The sequence below is a fragment of the Budorcas taxicolor genome, chromosome 1 (genome assembly GCF_023091745.1).
Source record: "Budorcas taxicolor isolate Tak-1 chromosome 1, Takin1.1, whole genome shotgun sequence".
Classification (NCBI taxonomy): Eukaryota; Metazoa; Chordata; class Mammalia; order Artiodactyla; family Bovidae; genus Budorcas; species Budorcas taxicolor.
Genome location: NC_068910.1, coordinates 66,701,424 through 66,715,983, shown reverse-complemented (window position 1 = coordinate 66,715,983; position 14,560 = coordinate 66,701,424). Strand labels below are relative to the sequence as shown.

The 14,560-nt window shown below is 45.2% G+C and overlaps 1 protein-coding gene across 2 annotated transcripts in view; it reads right to left on the bottom strand.

Moving 5' to 3' along the window:
• Positions 1–8,708, bottom strand: part of TMEM50B (transmembrane protein 50B) — a 41,395-nt gene extending 32,687 nt beyond the window's left edge. For both annotated transcript variants that reach the window (XM_052640185.1, XM_052640193.1), the window contains exon 1: positions 8,574–8,708. The gene's annotated coding sequence lies outside the window, so the exon portion shown is untranslated. The remainder of the gene's footprint in view (positions 1–8,573) is intronic.
• Positions 8,709–14,560: the final 5,852 nt, after the last annotated feature.

Sequence of the window (14,560 nt, the reverse complement as noted above, 5' to 3'; positions counted from 1 at the left end):
CCTCTTTTGTAATAGATCACTGTACTTTGTTATAAATCACTGTGTCCTTGCTATGTAAAAATGTAACTTTATCACTATCTTAAGACTAAATAGATCTTAAGGGGAACACTGGTGAAAGGATTTTCATTTGTTGGGCTGATGTTTGCTGCTAAATTTCCAAGCTCCCTGCCCTTATAATGAATATAACTAGCATATAGGAGAAATAAGCATTAACCTTTAAGCATATAGGAGAAATAAGTATTAACCTTTAAGATTAATCATGTTAACCTTGGGTTAAATAAATTCCTTTCTTGATTGTAACTCACTACACCCTCATCCTATAGGAATGTAACTTTATTTGGAGGGTGGTGCCTGGTTTAAGAAAAAAACACCCTTGGAAAAAATAAGTTTTTTGGTTATCAGAAAGAAAAGATCATAAAATGTCAGCAGGTCTCACTCATGGCCAGAAGATGATATAATATCCCTAAGACCTTTTTTAATACATTTATGTGAAGCACCTGATTTTGATAAAGGTCAGGACTGCTGACCCCCGCGTGACTCTGTATTCATCCCTAGATGTAACAAAAGGTATATAAGCAAACCCCAAAATAAAGAAATCGGGTCAGTTTCCGGAAAGACTGATACCCCCATGTCGCTTCTTTCTTGCTCCCGTTTTTCTGGCTGAATTCCCATCTGGAGCATGGATGCTATTCCACGTAATCCAAGTTATTCAGCCTCTTTTTCTCCACTAATCTTCCTACTACACTATCCGTTTCTAATCTCTCTCTGTATCTGTAATTAAATATGTATTTTTCCAAAGACGCCGAAGCCGTCCTCCCACCTTCGAATCACCCTGGATCCACCGGGGCTGGACCCCGGCAGACACACATCAGCCAAGTTCGGAAATAACTGGACCAGATGACATCAAGGGTCCCTTCCATTTCGAAGATTCTGAGAACCATCATCTTTCCAGTCATGAAGCAGTTTCCAAAAGCAATACGAACTAGAAGGTTCAAAAGATTTCACCATTAAACTCATCTATGACAAAAAATACAATTAACCAACCAAGTGAAATGTGTAAGCCATTACTGGTCCTCGTTTCAAAAAAAAAAAAACTTTTAAGGCAGTCTGGGCCAGCTAGGGAAATCAGAATACAGGTCAGAGAACATTACAGAATTGTGGTTATGTAAAGAGAATGACCTTGTTAGGAGATGCTTGCTTACTATTTGGGGGTGAGGTATCAGTGTCAGCAACATATGAGCAAATGGTTCAGCAAAGAAAAAGAAAAAAATGAGGCAAATATGGCAAAATGTTAAATCTATTGTTCAATTTTTCTGTATGTGTAAAAATTTTTTATAATAAAAAGCTGGAAAAAAATAGAGTGGCAGATTATCATGAGTTGCTACCTAAATAAGATGACTGCTACACAACCCCAGAGCTGATCTAACCATAGGAAAACATCACTCACTCTCGGAAGCCACCTTTACCCAGGTTTCCCTGCAGGAGCCCTGCCTGGGAATCTTTGCGTCCTCTGGGATTGCTCAGAAAATGCTCTCCTCCCCTGTTCAGGGAAGCTAGCCACAGGTCACAGCTCTGAACCCAAGTAGGTGAAAGGGAACCCACCTGGCAAACAGTAATGAGCAGGTAAAGACCTGAGTAAGAACGTTCCCAAAGGGCACAAAGGAAGTAGACGCCTAGACACCAATTACCCTCCTCCAGAGACCGCCACCACCCAGGCAGCTGAAAGTACAGTCCATGGAGTGAGTACCAGCCTGGGCCCTCGCCTACATCAGCCTCTTCCCACCTGTGCCTTCCTGGCCAGGCTCATTTAATTCCATTTTTAATGGAATAGTTGCTATGTGACTGGCACTGTTCAGGCTTTTTTTTTTTTTTAATTGGAGGACAATCGTTTTACAATGTTGTGTTGATTTCTGCTGTAGAGCAATGGCAATCAGCTGTAAGCATACATATACCCCGTCCTCCTGAAGCTCCCCCTCCCCAGCCCACCCTCTGGGTCACCATGCAGCACCAAGCTGAGCTCCCTGCGCTACACAGCGGTTCCCACGAGCTGTCTATTTTAAACATGGTGGCGCATATATGCCGATGCTGCTCTCCGTTTGTCCCACCCCCTCCTTCCCCTGCGGAGTCCACAACTGTTCAAGCTTTAAATATCCCTAGGCTTTGGTTTTCTGATGTGTAAACTGGGGATATGATAACACGTCCCTCAATAAGTGAGAATTAAGAAGACAGGCAGTGTTCAGAACATGGGCTCACTCGATGCTATCAACCACTACCCACCAAGAGGGTTCGCAAACATCACAAACATAGGACCGCTTTGAAGACGGCCTTCTGTTTATGGCAGTACTGCCATTCAGTTCAGTCGCTCAGTTGTGTCCGAATCTCTGCGACCCCATGAACCGCAGCACACCAGGCCTCCCTGTCCATCACCAACTCCTGGAGTCCACCCACACCCATGTCCATCGAGTCGGTGATGCCATCCAACCATCCCATCCTCTGTCGTCCCCTTCTCCTCCCGCCTTCAATCTTTCCCAGCATCAGGGTCTTTTCAAATGAGTCAGCTCTTCACGTCAGGTGGCCAAAGTATTGGAGTCTCAGCTACCACTTGGTCAAAAACAACTACTACTATCTTTGGGTGAAGATTTATCTAAGCATCTCATTTTGCTCCCTCCTGAAACGTCACTAAAAACTGCAATCAGTAAAAGGAGTCGTGAACACAATGATGAGAACAGAAGAGGAGACAAGAGCAGTAAAATTCTGAAAGCCGCAAAGCAGATGGACCATGGTCACTGACTGAGCATGCCCAAGAAGGCTGGACGTCCAAGCCCGTAGCAGGGAAAGCTGAGAATCAGCACAGGAAAACAAGTTAGGGCCCTGTCCCTTTTCTCTTCACTCGGTCTTTCAGTCATGTCCGGCTCTTTGCAATCCTACAGACTGAAGCCCGCCAGGCTCTTCTGTCTGCGGGTATTCTCCAGGCAAGAACGCTGGAGTGGGTTGCCATGCCCTCCATGGACTGGCACCTGCCTCATCCATATCCAGACAGAAGCCTGAGGTTTTCCCCTACGTCTGGCCTTCTGGACTGAGGGATACCGTGCACAATGGTAGACTCAGGCATCATCCTGAAAACTGGACAGAGGTTTGCCATTCCTCTGTTCTGGTGCAGGAGACTGAAGCCGGATCCCTTCCAGACAGGAGTCTGGAAAGCTACGCAGAGAAAGGAAACTTAAAATCACTACAACCTCAGAAACAAGAGAACATATTGCATCTTAAAGCAAGAACAGCATGTTATCGTAAGAAACACTCAGAGACTAAAAAATAGCCTTTGAATACTAAAAGTATAACCATGGGATTTTCTTAAATCCAAATATAAAGTTTGGGAAGCAAAAGTTAAGAAAATCTAGCCATAAGTAGATGGAAAACAGAAGGTAAGAAAATGAGAAGACCTTTACAAGGCTCACATCCAAAACAGGTGTTTCAGGAGGAACTACAGAGAAAATATGAGGGAGAAAAATAACAAAATATTCAGGAAAATTTCTCCAGAATAGAAGAACTGTATTTTCTGATTTAAAGGGCCCATCAAATACTCAAAATAATGGATGAAAATAGACCCACACTAAGACAGACCATTTTAAATTTCAAATCATTGAAGTCAAGCAGAAAATGTGTGTGTGTGTGTGTGCTCAGTTATGTCTGACTCTTTGAGATCCCATGGACTGTAGACCTCCAGGCTCCTCTGTCCATGGAGTTTTCCAAGCAAGAGTACTAGGGGGGTTGCCACTTCCTTCTCCAGGGGATCTTCCTGACACAGGGATCGAACCTGCATCTCCTGCATTGCAGGCAGATTCTTCACCCACTGAGCCATTGGGTAAGCCCCCAAATCACTGAAGTCAAAGCAGAAAACAGTCTGCAGAAATTAAAAAACAAACAAACAAAAGGTTCACATACAAAGGATCAGGAATCACAATTCTCCTGGTCAGGAAACTGCTGCTGTCTGAGCGCCGTCAGAGCAAGCGAAAAGCAACAAAAGACAAGACAGGGAAGATCCCCACACAGGAGAGCTGATGAGAGCCCCGCTGGGCCCCCAGACGCGGACAACCGGCTGGAATGAAGCGAGGTCCCACTGCTCTGCCAGCTTTTCCACTTGAGGACTGAATGCCGTGAACCTGGCCCAGACTCCTAACCCGTCCTCAGCTGGATCCTGATCGTACACTGAGGCAGTTCCTGTTCTCTTTCGGAGTCCTGCAGCCAGCATCAGCAAAGGACACTCACTTCCCTGACAGAAGGTTCTGCTTTGACCTACCCTGGTAACTGCAGGGAGGCCACGGAGAGCCGGCCACGCCCTCTGACCGTATCTCTGCTGTCCTTCCAGTGTTCGCTTCACACTAAAGCCTCCCAGGTCCCCTGAGACGGTAGTAAACGTCTCCCAAGACTCACCCAGAACACTGCCCATTGACCCCTTCAGAAAGGGCCCCCGTTGGGAAAAGTCAAGGAAGCTGAAGCTGTTCTGTCTCCCTCATTTTTCCTGGAAGCTTTCCTCTCAAAGTGACAATAAATCCTGTCCTTTCCTTACATGGTCAGCATTGTGCTCGCAATTAGGAAACAAAATTTTAATCTCAAAGGGAGAAAGCACTAGCATTTTTTTTAATAAGCCTGTTTGGACCTCATCTGGGCTCTGGGGGAAATAATTTCCTTATCTCAGTTTATTTAATGAATAATCCACTGTTAATAAAGAGACAGTTTATCGTCCTATAAGGTTTGTGCTTAACTGCAAAAATTAATAAGGTATGATCATTACAGCCTTGTAGAAATGATTCATCACAAAGGTATTATGATTTTGTTGCCCTCTGGAACATTAACCAATTATATCTAACTCAGCACTTTTATTGAGACAGTCCTTTCTCTAGGGACTACCTAGATATCTGTTTCTTGCTGCGGCTGCTGCTAAGTCACTTCAGTCGTGTCCGACTCTGTGTGACCCCATAGACGGCAGGCCACCAGGCTCCCCCGTCCCTGGGATTCTCCAGGCAAAAACACTGGAGTGGGTTGCCATTTCCTTCTCCAACGGATGAAAGTCAAAAGTGAAGTGCTCTTAAAAAACCTATTCTTGGCAGCACTCTCAGTAACAGTAAAATAAAACTTTGAAACATGCTATTTGTATGTAATATGTTTTTAACACTATTCACTCAAGACTAAATATACTGTTTAAGATATGTAAATATTTACATGTGTGTACATATACGTATATGTGTATATTTATGCATTCGTGTGTAATGCTTATTTGATAAAGCAAGAGAAAGATTAACTTCTATCACGATAGAGGCTCCCTCTGGAAGAAAGATGTAAATGTTTCCTTTCTTAATGTGGCTGTAGATACAGTGCTGATCACTGCAACAGTATTTATTCCCCACAACCATCTCCATACCTAAGATACCTTTTACAACAAAAGGTATTTGAAGTTATTTCAAAAGAGAACAAGAATTGCAGTTACTGTTGTATATTCCAGGGGGATTACCACAAGAGGGTATTACACAACACGCCTGTTCACATTTTCTCTTCCTGAGGGCCCTCTACTCATTCCTACTAAGCCAATCAAGTGAGTCAATATAACCTTAAAGTCAACACCCCTAAGTGACAAGGTTAAAAAATTCACCATTATCTAACCTGGTACTCAACAAATTTTTTGATCCAGTCTCTAAATATTAAAAGACACACAGATACTAAGAAATGTATTTAAATCAAACAAATTAGCTACTGTCCTTAAGTTGAAAGTCCTTCAAATTACAAAAAGATTCCACGTGAAAAGAGCATGAAAATTATACTCTAAAATGCAATAGTCCGTTTAAACTATCTGAGACTTATCCTACAATTTTCAAAGATATTTACATAGTAAATCTTTTAATGGCTAAAACTCAGAAACAACCAAAACATTCACCAATAAGGGGCCAAGAAAATATATTAAAGTACTTCTAAACAGTGGCATGCTTTACAGCATTTTTAAAATGGGGTAGGTCCACACTGATATGATTATGTCCTTTTATTAATTTAAGTAGGTTGCCCAACAGTATCATGGTACTATCCCCTCCTGGGGCTTCCCAGGTAGCACCACTGGCAGAGAACCTGCCGGCCAATGCACAAGATGTAAGAGTTGCAGGTTCAATCCCTGGGTTGGGACGATCCCCTGGAGGAGGGCACAGCAACCCACTCCAGTACTCTTTCCTGGAGAATCCCAGGGACAGAGGAGCCTGGTGGGCTATGGTCCATTGGCTCACAAAGAGTTGGACAAGACGAGGTAGTTACGTATGGATGTGAGAGTTGGACTGTGAAGAAGGCTGAGCACCGAAGAATTGATGCTTTTGAACTGTGGTGCTGGAGAAGACTCTTGAGAGTCCCTTGGACTGCAAGGAGAGCCAACCAGTCCATTCTGAAGGAGATCAGCCCTGGGATTTCTTTGGAAGGAATGATGCTGAAACTGAAACTCCAGTACTTTGGCCACCTCATGCGAAGAGTTGACTCATTGGAAAAGACTCTGATGCTGGGAGGGATTGGGGGCAGGAGGAGAAGGGGATGACAGAGGATGAGATGGCTGGATGGCATCACTGACTCGATGGACGTGAGTCTGAGTGAACTCCGGGAGTTGGTGATGGATAGGGAGGCCTGGCGTGCTGCGATTCATGGGGTCGCAAAGAGTCGGACACGACTGAGCAACTGAACGACTGAACTGAACTGAGATGACTTAACACAGCACATCCCCTCCTAGGGACTGGAATTGAGGGCACAAAGTAAAGAAACAAGGAGTTCTAACTTATTCTAACCTTTTACTTGATACACTTCTGTGCTGTTTCTTTTTTTGGCACTTGGGATCTTAGCTCTTAGACCAGGAAGAGAATCCCTGCTCCCTGCAGGGGAAGTGCAGAGCTCTAACCACTGGACTGCCAGGAAATTCCCTGGTTTCCATTTTTCACTTGATGTTTTTCTATGCTAAGTGCTAAGTCACTTCAGTCGTGTCCGACTCTGTGCAACTCCATAGACGGCAGCCCACCAGGCTCCCCCATCCCTGGGATTCTCCAGGCAATAACACTGGAGTGGGTTGCCATTTCCTTCTCCAATGCATGAAAGTGAAGAGTGAAAGTTCATCTGTAACATTAAAAAAAAAAAAAGTTCACAACCTGAATGTATTACGGTAATCATTTAAAGGAGTCGATAATGATAAAATAAGATAAATTCTTTACCCTGGAGTCCAGAAGTGAATTCAGAAATGACCAGCCAGTTAAGGCTGCCCTAATCCTAGTGGGCGGAGGAGGATGGAGGTGGGAAAGGCGTGTCTCCGGAAAAGGAACACTGCGCCCTCCCCCTGCTCTCATTAAACCAGCCTTTCCTGCCGCCTCGATACTCAAGATAACTTCGGATTTTCTTTTTAAGGACAAAGAGGTGTGCAACAGTATTATCGGCTTAAAAAAAAAAAAAGTCGAATGTTTGTTCTACGTCTGAAAACTATGCTTGCAAAAACAGATGACAAGTGTCTGAAGATGATGGAAAAGAAGTGTGACAAGCCTGAGAATCAGAGGCTTGGGAATTGTGAAGCTAAGGGGTGTTATAGTGTGGGTAGGTGAGGAGTTTGAGAGAAGAGGTGGCACACTGCGAAGAGAAATCAAGGTCTTTGAGAGGCACAAGGCTGACGACACATTCACTCCAATCGGAGGCTTGAATCCTTGCCCAACACACACACACACACACACACACACACACACACACAAACACACACACACGAGGCTTGAATCCTTGCCCAACACACACACACACACACACACACACACACACACACACACGAGGCTTGAATCCTTCCCCCCTGCCCGCCCCCCACCACACACACACACATTAGGCTTGAATCCTTCCCCAACGCACACACAGCGTCAACAGCGGGGCGGGAGCGAGCACAGTGGCTCTCGTCATCAGCGCTTTGGCATTAGAAGGTCACGTACTTACCTTTCAAGTTAAGCACCTTCCCGTGATTAACTCGAGAGTCAATTTATTGCTTAAAAACGAGAACGGCCGTCCCCAGGGCAACTACCTTTGCGACACGAGCTGCTCTGTATCTCAAAGGACACCCAACCCTGTACGATCAATCCTCCAAAGAACGTCCATCCTCCTCCATCTCCACGCCATACCTCTGTACAGAGTCGGAAAAGTCCACTCAACACGGACCACATTCCCAGCAAGGAAGGGTTCAGAGCCAACGCGAACAGGGGCGACGGGCGCGGCCCTGGCGCACCTCTCTCCCCTTCCCAGCAGCGCCGGGAAGCCGACAGTTCCGAGATGAAAACCTTTCAGGGCAAGCAACCAGACGACGAGAGACCGCGGCGCCCCCCCACCCCAACCCCCGAGCACCGGCCACGGTCACCGGGGCGGGTTGGTGAGGAGGGGGGGCGGCGCCGCCCGGACGCCCCACGGACCCCGATCCCCCCGGCGGCGGCGCCGCGCACCGGGGAGGCCCCGGGCGGGCCGAGGGTGCCTCCCTGCGCCTCGGAGGCGGGCGCTGCTCCCCTCGCGCGCCCCCGAAACGGGCCGCCAGCACTCACCCGGCTTCCCCGACGCCCACGCCGACCCCCCGGACGCACACGCAGAGGCGGAGGCGGCCACGCCGCGGCCGAGCCGGCGTCCTCCGCGCCACCTCAGCCCCGGGAGAGGAGCGCTCGACCGGCGCTAGGTTGAGGGCGCCGGCAGGGCGGGGCGCGGCGCCGTGCGCACCGCGGCAGCCAATCCGCGCGCAGCAAGTGGCCGGCCGGGGCGGGGCGGGGCTAGGGGGCGGGGCTCCGGGGCGGGTCCGGATGCCAGCGGGCGGGGCTAGGGCGCCGCCCGCGCGGCTCCGAGTCCTCTGATTCGCGGATGCGTAGACCAGACCGGTCCCGAGGTCTGCTTCTGGGTGACAGCCCCGCTGCGTCTCTGCTCAGGAACTTTAAAGTGTAGCATCCGTGAGATCGCGTGCAGAGGGGATCCCGGGACCCGGGGGCAGGGGCTCTCTTTGCCTATAGGCCCTTCGGCGTTGGCCACAGGTGTCCAGTGTAGGGCACGTGGTCCTGAAGGAGTCTCTGGAAACTGCGGGCCTGTAGAGATGTCCTTTTCTAATCCCCACCACTCAGAAATGATGCTTTTGAACCGTGGTGTTGGAGAAGATTCTTGAGAGTCCCTTGGACTGCAAGGAGATCCAACCAGTCCATCCTAAAGAAAATCAACCCTGAATTTTCTTTGGAAGGGCTGTTGCTGAAGGTGAAACTCCAATATTTTGGCCGCCTGATGCGAAGAGTCGATTCATTGGAAAAGACCCTGATGCTGGGAAAGATTGAAGGCAGGAGGAGATGGGGACGACAGAGGATGAGATGGTTGGATGGCATCACCGACTCAATGGACATGAGTTTGAGCAAACTCCGGGAGATAGTGAAGGACAGGGAAGTACATGCACGCAGTCCATGGGGTCGCAAAGAGTCGGACATGACTTAGCCACTGAACAACAACACCCACTCAGAAATGGAAACCTAGAAAGGTGAAGTTACTTGTCCGAGGCTACCAACGAGTACTGTTATCCATGGTTACCAAAACAACTGACTAGTCTTCTGATTCTATCCTGATGCTTTAACCGGCCATCCAGATTTTTTTTTCTTACAGTCAGGTCTCTTCCTACTGTCTCCTTTAAAGACTACATCTTGAATTTTCAGTGTAATTTCAACAGACTTTGCAAGCTCTGTGCCTCTAAATTTCCTACAGAATATACAATATGTGCAACCTTAAACTAGTTGAATTGCTGATCTATGAAAGTAGACTTTTAAAAACAAGTTTGTAGGGAATTCCCCAGCAGTCCCGTGGCTAGGGTTTAGTGCTTTCATTGCCAGCCTGAGTTCCACCCCTAGCTGGGGAACCTAAGATCCCACAAACCGTGCAGTATGGGCAAATAATAACAATAATGTTTTTAAGTCTTGCTTCTTTTTTGATTATTGTATTAGGATCAGATTTGGCTGCAAGAAGCAGGGGAAAACCACCACAAAATAACACTAGCTTAAACAAAAATTGGTATTTCCCTCTCATGTTTAAGAAATCCAAAGTTAGTCTACAGCTGCTCTGGTACTTCACAGGGACAGATGGAGCCTCCTTATTCCAGCCAAGAAAGTCACCGATGTGTTTATTTATGCTATCAAGTACATGGGCATTTGAAAGATACCAGCCTCCATTCCCAATGTCACCTCATGGTCTAAGAGAGCTGCTGGAGCTGTAGCCATTATGCTTACATTCCTACCAGCAGATGAGAGGACAAAGGGAACAGGTATTCTCTTTAAGAAACTTTTCCAAAGTTTATATATACCATTTCTGCTTTCATCCTGCTGGCAAAAACTTAGTCACCTAGCTACACTAAACTACAGGGGAAGCTGGAACATGCAGTTTCAGTACCGAGGAAAAAGGATGAAGAGATACTGGGGGACAAGTAAAAGCTTCTAGCATGGTCTCAAGTCTCATCGCTGTTGAACGTACTAAGTATTTTGAAATTCCCTGAGGGACTTACCTAGTGGTCCATTGGCTAAGACTCTGTGCTTCCAATGCAGGGAGCACAAATTTGATCTCTAGTTGGGGAACTGGATCTAAAGATCCTCCATGCTGCAACTAAGACCCGGAGCAGCCAAATAACTCCATGCTGCAACTAAGACCCGGAGCAGCCAAATAAATAAATGTTAAAAAGAAACAAAGATTCCCTGAGATTTTTGATTAAAGAGGAATATCTATGAACCAAACACGTATCTATGAAGATGTTACTGTTGACCTACCATTAAGATGCCATGCTTTGAGCTGCCTTCCCAGACATGAGAGGGGACTCACGCTAATGCAGCTTGTTTTTCTATCATCCTGTAAGCTTTTACTTCACAGAGAGTCAAACACATATAGAGCTTTCATAAATATAGACATTTGAAAGCTATTGGGGTTAAGTTACTAATGTCAGCATTTCAGAGTTGCATTTCAAATGTACTGATTTAAATCTTTAGTAAAGTTGCATGAGTTTGAGCAAACTCCAGGAGATAGTGAAGGACAGGGAAGGCTGGCTTGCTGCAGCGCCTGGGGTCACAAAGAGTCAGACACCACTGAAGGACTAAAAAACAAAAAGTTGCAAATCAGCTTAAAAAAAATCTCCACACATGCCCTGATCAGGTGGTATTCAATTCTGTAACTACCTAAGCATATGTTTTCTTAAACTCTTATTACCTTCCCAGATTCTGGAATCTTTGTGACTTCAGAACCATTTTCAAGTTTGGGCCAGGACGAGTTCTAAAAGGCCTACTTCACCTAAACTTAAACAGGTCTAGTCCAGTTGGTTCAAGCCTACTAAGAGAAAGAAGCAATCTAGATTGTTCTTCACACCAGGTCCCATGGGTTCTCGTTTGTTCTTACTTCTTGAGGTTGCTTCATGAACTTACTCTAATGGATGGCGTTCATTTCCCATCTTTCAGGAGTATACACCAAAGAGTACTGCAGGAGCTAGGTTGTGTAAAATATAATGGCCTTATAAAACTATTGTCTTTCTGGGACTTCCCTGGTGGTCCAGTGCCTAAGACTCCAAGCTCCCAAAGCAGGGGGCCCAGGTTTGACCCGTGGTTGGGGAGCTAGGCTCTCATGTGCCTCAGATCAACTAAGCCTGCAAGCTGCAATTAGAGTCTGTGTGCCTAACAGAACATCCCACGTGCCATAACTAAGACTTGACACAGGAAATAAGTAAATATGAAATATACACACACACAGTGGGGCTTACCCAGCGGCCCAGCGGTCAAGAATCCACCTGCAATGCAAGAGACTTACAAGACACCTGGGTTCCATGCCTGGGTCGGGAAGATCCCCTGAAGGAAATGGCAACCCACTCCAGTATTCTTGCCTGGCGATCCCCATGGACAGAGGAGCCTGGTAGGCTACAGTCCATGAGCTCACACAGTCAGACATGCGTGAGCAACTGAACAACAAGAACTCTCTCTATATATATTGTCTTTCACCATAAGCTTATTGGGTTGTGAAACAGAAAGACTTCATGTTAGTAAGTCCGTTAGAACGGTTGTATTTGGACTTAGAATTTGGATCAAATTCCTATGGACCTCAAGTGACCCTCTTCTGAAAGGATGGATATGCAGTGTCAGTCATCTGAGTAAAAGACAGCCCTTTTGGTTTTTGTTTTCTACAAAACTGAAACATTTACTGCCTGCAACAAGGAGAGGATCAGTACCAACATGAAGCATGGTGGTAACCAGTGTTTTTGTTGCAGGTGAAAAGATGGTCTTTTAGAGAGGAAACAGGATACCAAAACTTGGGGATCATTTAATTCAGGCAGAAGAGGAAACATTTCTTTCTCAAGTCTAGACTCTGATGACACTGGATACATTTACCAGCTGGTTTTCAGTTACAAATAACAGAAAAAAAAAAATCTCAAACTGGCTTTTTAGAATAGTAAAAAGAAAAAAAAAACTAGTTATAGAACAGAAAAAAGAGGATATGATCTCAGTTTAAATAGAGATACAGCAGGGAGGTGGGAAGAAGGCTCATAAAGGAAGGGATATACATATACATACACGTATGATTCATGTTGTTGTACAGCAGAAACTAACACAACATTGTAAAACAATTATACTCCGATTTTTTGGAGATGATGAGAAGTATGATACTCTCACAAATGAGTCATGCTTTTTTATGAGCCATGTTAAAATAATCACCTATACAGGAAAAGGTGGTGATGAAATAGTACAAGTACTCTAAGTCAGGGATATATTCAGACACCAGTGTTTAAAATACTGATATGGAGACAAATTCTTCAATGCTTAACGGAACTAAGAATGAGTCAGAAAAACATACAGTAGTATAAAAGTATAAGAAGCCATAAAGAAGTTAGGTAGGGGACTTCTTATGTGGTCCAGTGACTAAGACTCCATGCTCCCAATGCAGGGAGCCCAGAGTTCAATCCCTGATCAGGGAACTAGATTCAGCGTGCCTCAACTAAGACCCAGTGCAGCCAAGTAAATATATATTTTTTTTTAAAAAGATAGAAGATCTCCGGGGACAGTATAAGACAAGAGTGATGTCAAAATTAATAAATTATTTCAACATGTAATTTTTATAATATTTGTTGTTTAGTCACTCGGTCATGTCCGACTCTTTGCAAACCATGGACTGTATGTAGCCTACCAGGCTCCTCTGTCCATGGGATTCTCCAGGCAAGAATATAGGAGTGGGTTACCATTTCCTTCTCCAATTTTTGTAATATAGATTGACTTTAATTATACTGGAAGGATAGCACATACGAAATGTTTTTAAAACAATTCATGTATGTCTTCTCTATTAGTTATCTACTGCTATATACCAGATTATCTTAAAACTTAACAACTTAAAACATTTATTGATTTATTATCTTGTACAATTTTAAGACTCAGGAATCTGAGACAAGTGTAGCTGACTTGTTTCTGGCTCAGGATTCCTCAGGAGATTATAATCAAACTGTCAGCTGGGGCTGCAAATACTGAATACTCGCCTAAGGCTCTGCTTCCCATAAAGCTCACTCACATGGCTGGTGGCTGGTGGCCTTGATTCCTGGATATGGGCGCCTGGATACAGGCACCCTCTCCACAAGGCTGCCTCAAGACATGGCAACTGGCTTCACCCACAGTGACTGATCTGAGAGAGATAGCAGGAAGCCTCTGGCCTCAGAAAAGACATACCAGCATGTTTGCTCTATTCTGTTGGTCACACAGAGCATACCATGACCTTTGCTCTGTTGTGGGAGTGCGTGTGGGCTAAGTTGTTTCATTTGTGTCTGATTCTTTGCGATCCCGATCCCATCGACTGTAGCCCGCCAGGCTCCTCTATCCATGGGATTCTCCAGGCAAGAATACTGGAGTGCATTGCTATGTCTTCCTCCAGTTGATCTTCCCAACTCAAGGGATGAACCCACATCTGTTACATTTCCTGCAATGGCAGGCAGGTTCTTTACCACTAACACCACTTGGGAAGCTGATTGTGGGAGAATGCTACGCACACCAAAAAATGTGAATATCAGAAAGTGGGGATCGTTAGGGGTAGTCTTAGATGCTGGCTGTGATTCCATTAATTAAATTTTAGATTAATTATTACTAAAATAACATTTACTTCTAAATTAAAAGGGATCTCAAAAAATAAAATAATAATAATTTTTTAAACCAAAAATCAGGGAGGTGTCTGATCTCTGGTATACATTTGTCTTTAGCACTACAAATGCAAACTCCAGTAGACACATAGTATTGGCAAGTCAAATGCCACAGGCCATGGTGCCATCGGTAACATTTTTCTCAAATGAAGTACAATTCTCAGTAAGTTCCCAAGAAAATGAAGTACAATTTTCACGGTAGCTGCTTTTATGGGGGGAAAAGATAGTGTATTTAAAATCATGCAAAATTGGCATATTTCCATGTAAAATATAATCCCTTTTAGGCTTCAATGACTATAAGTGAGTATTCACCCACATGAATGTCTGGTGGGATGTTTGAATGCTGAGCGGGACAAGGAACAATTCCTC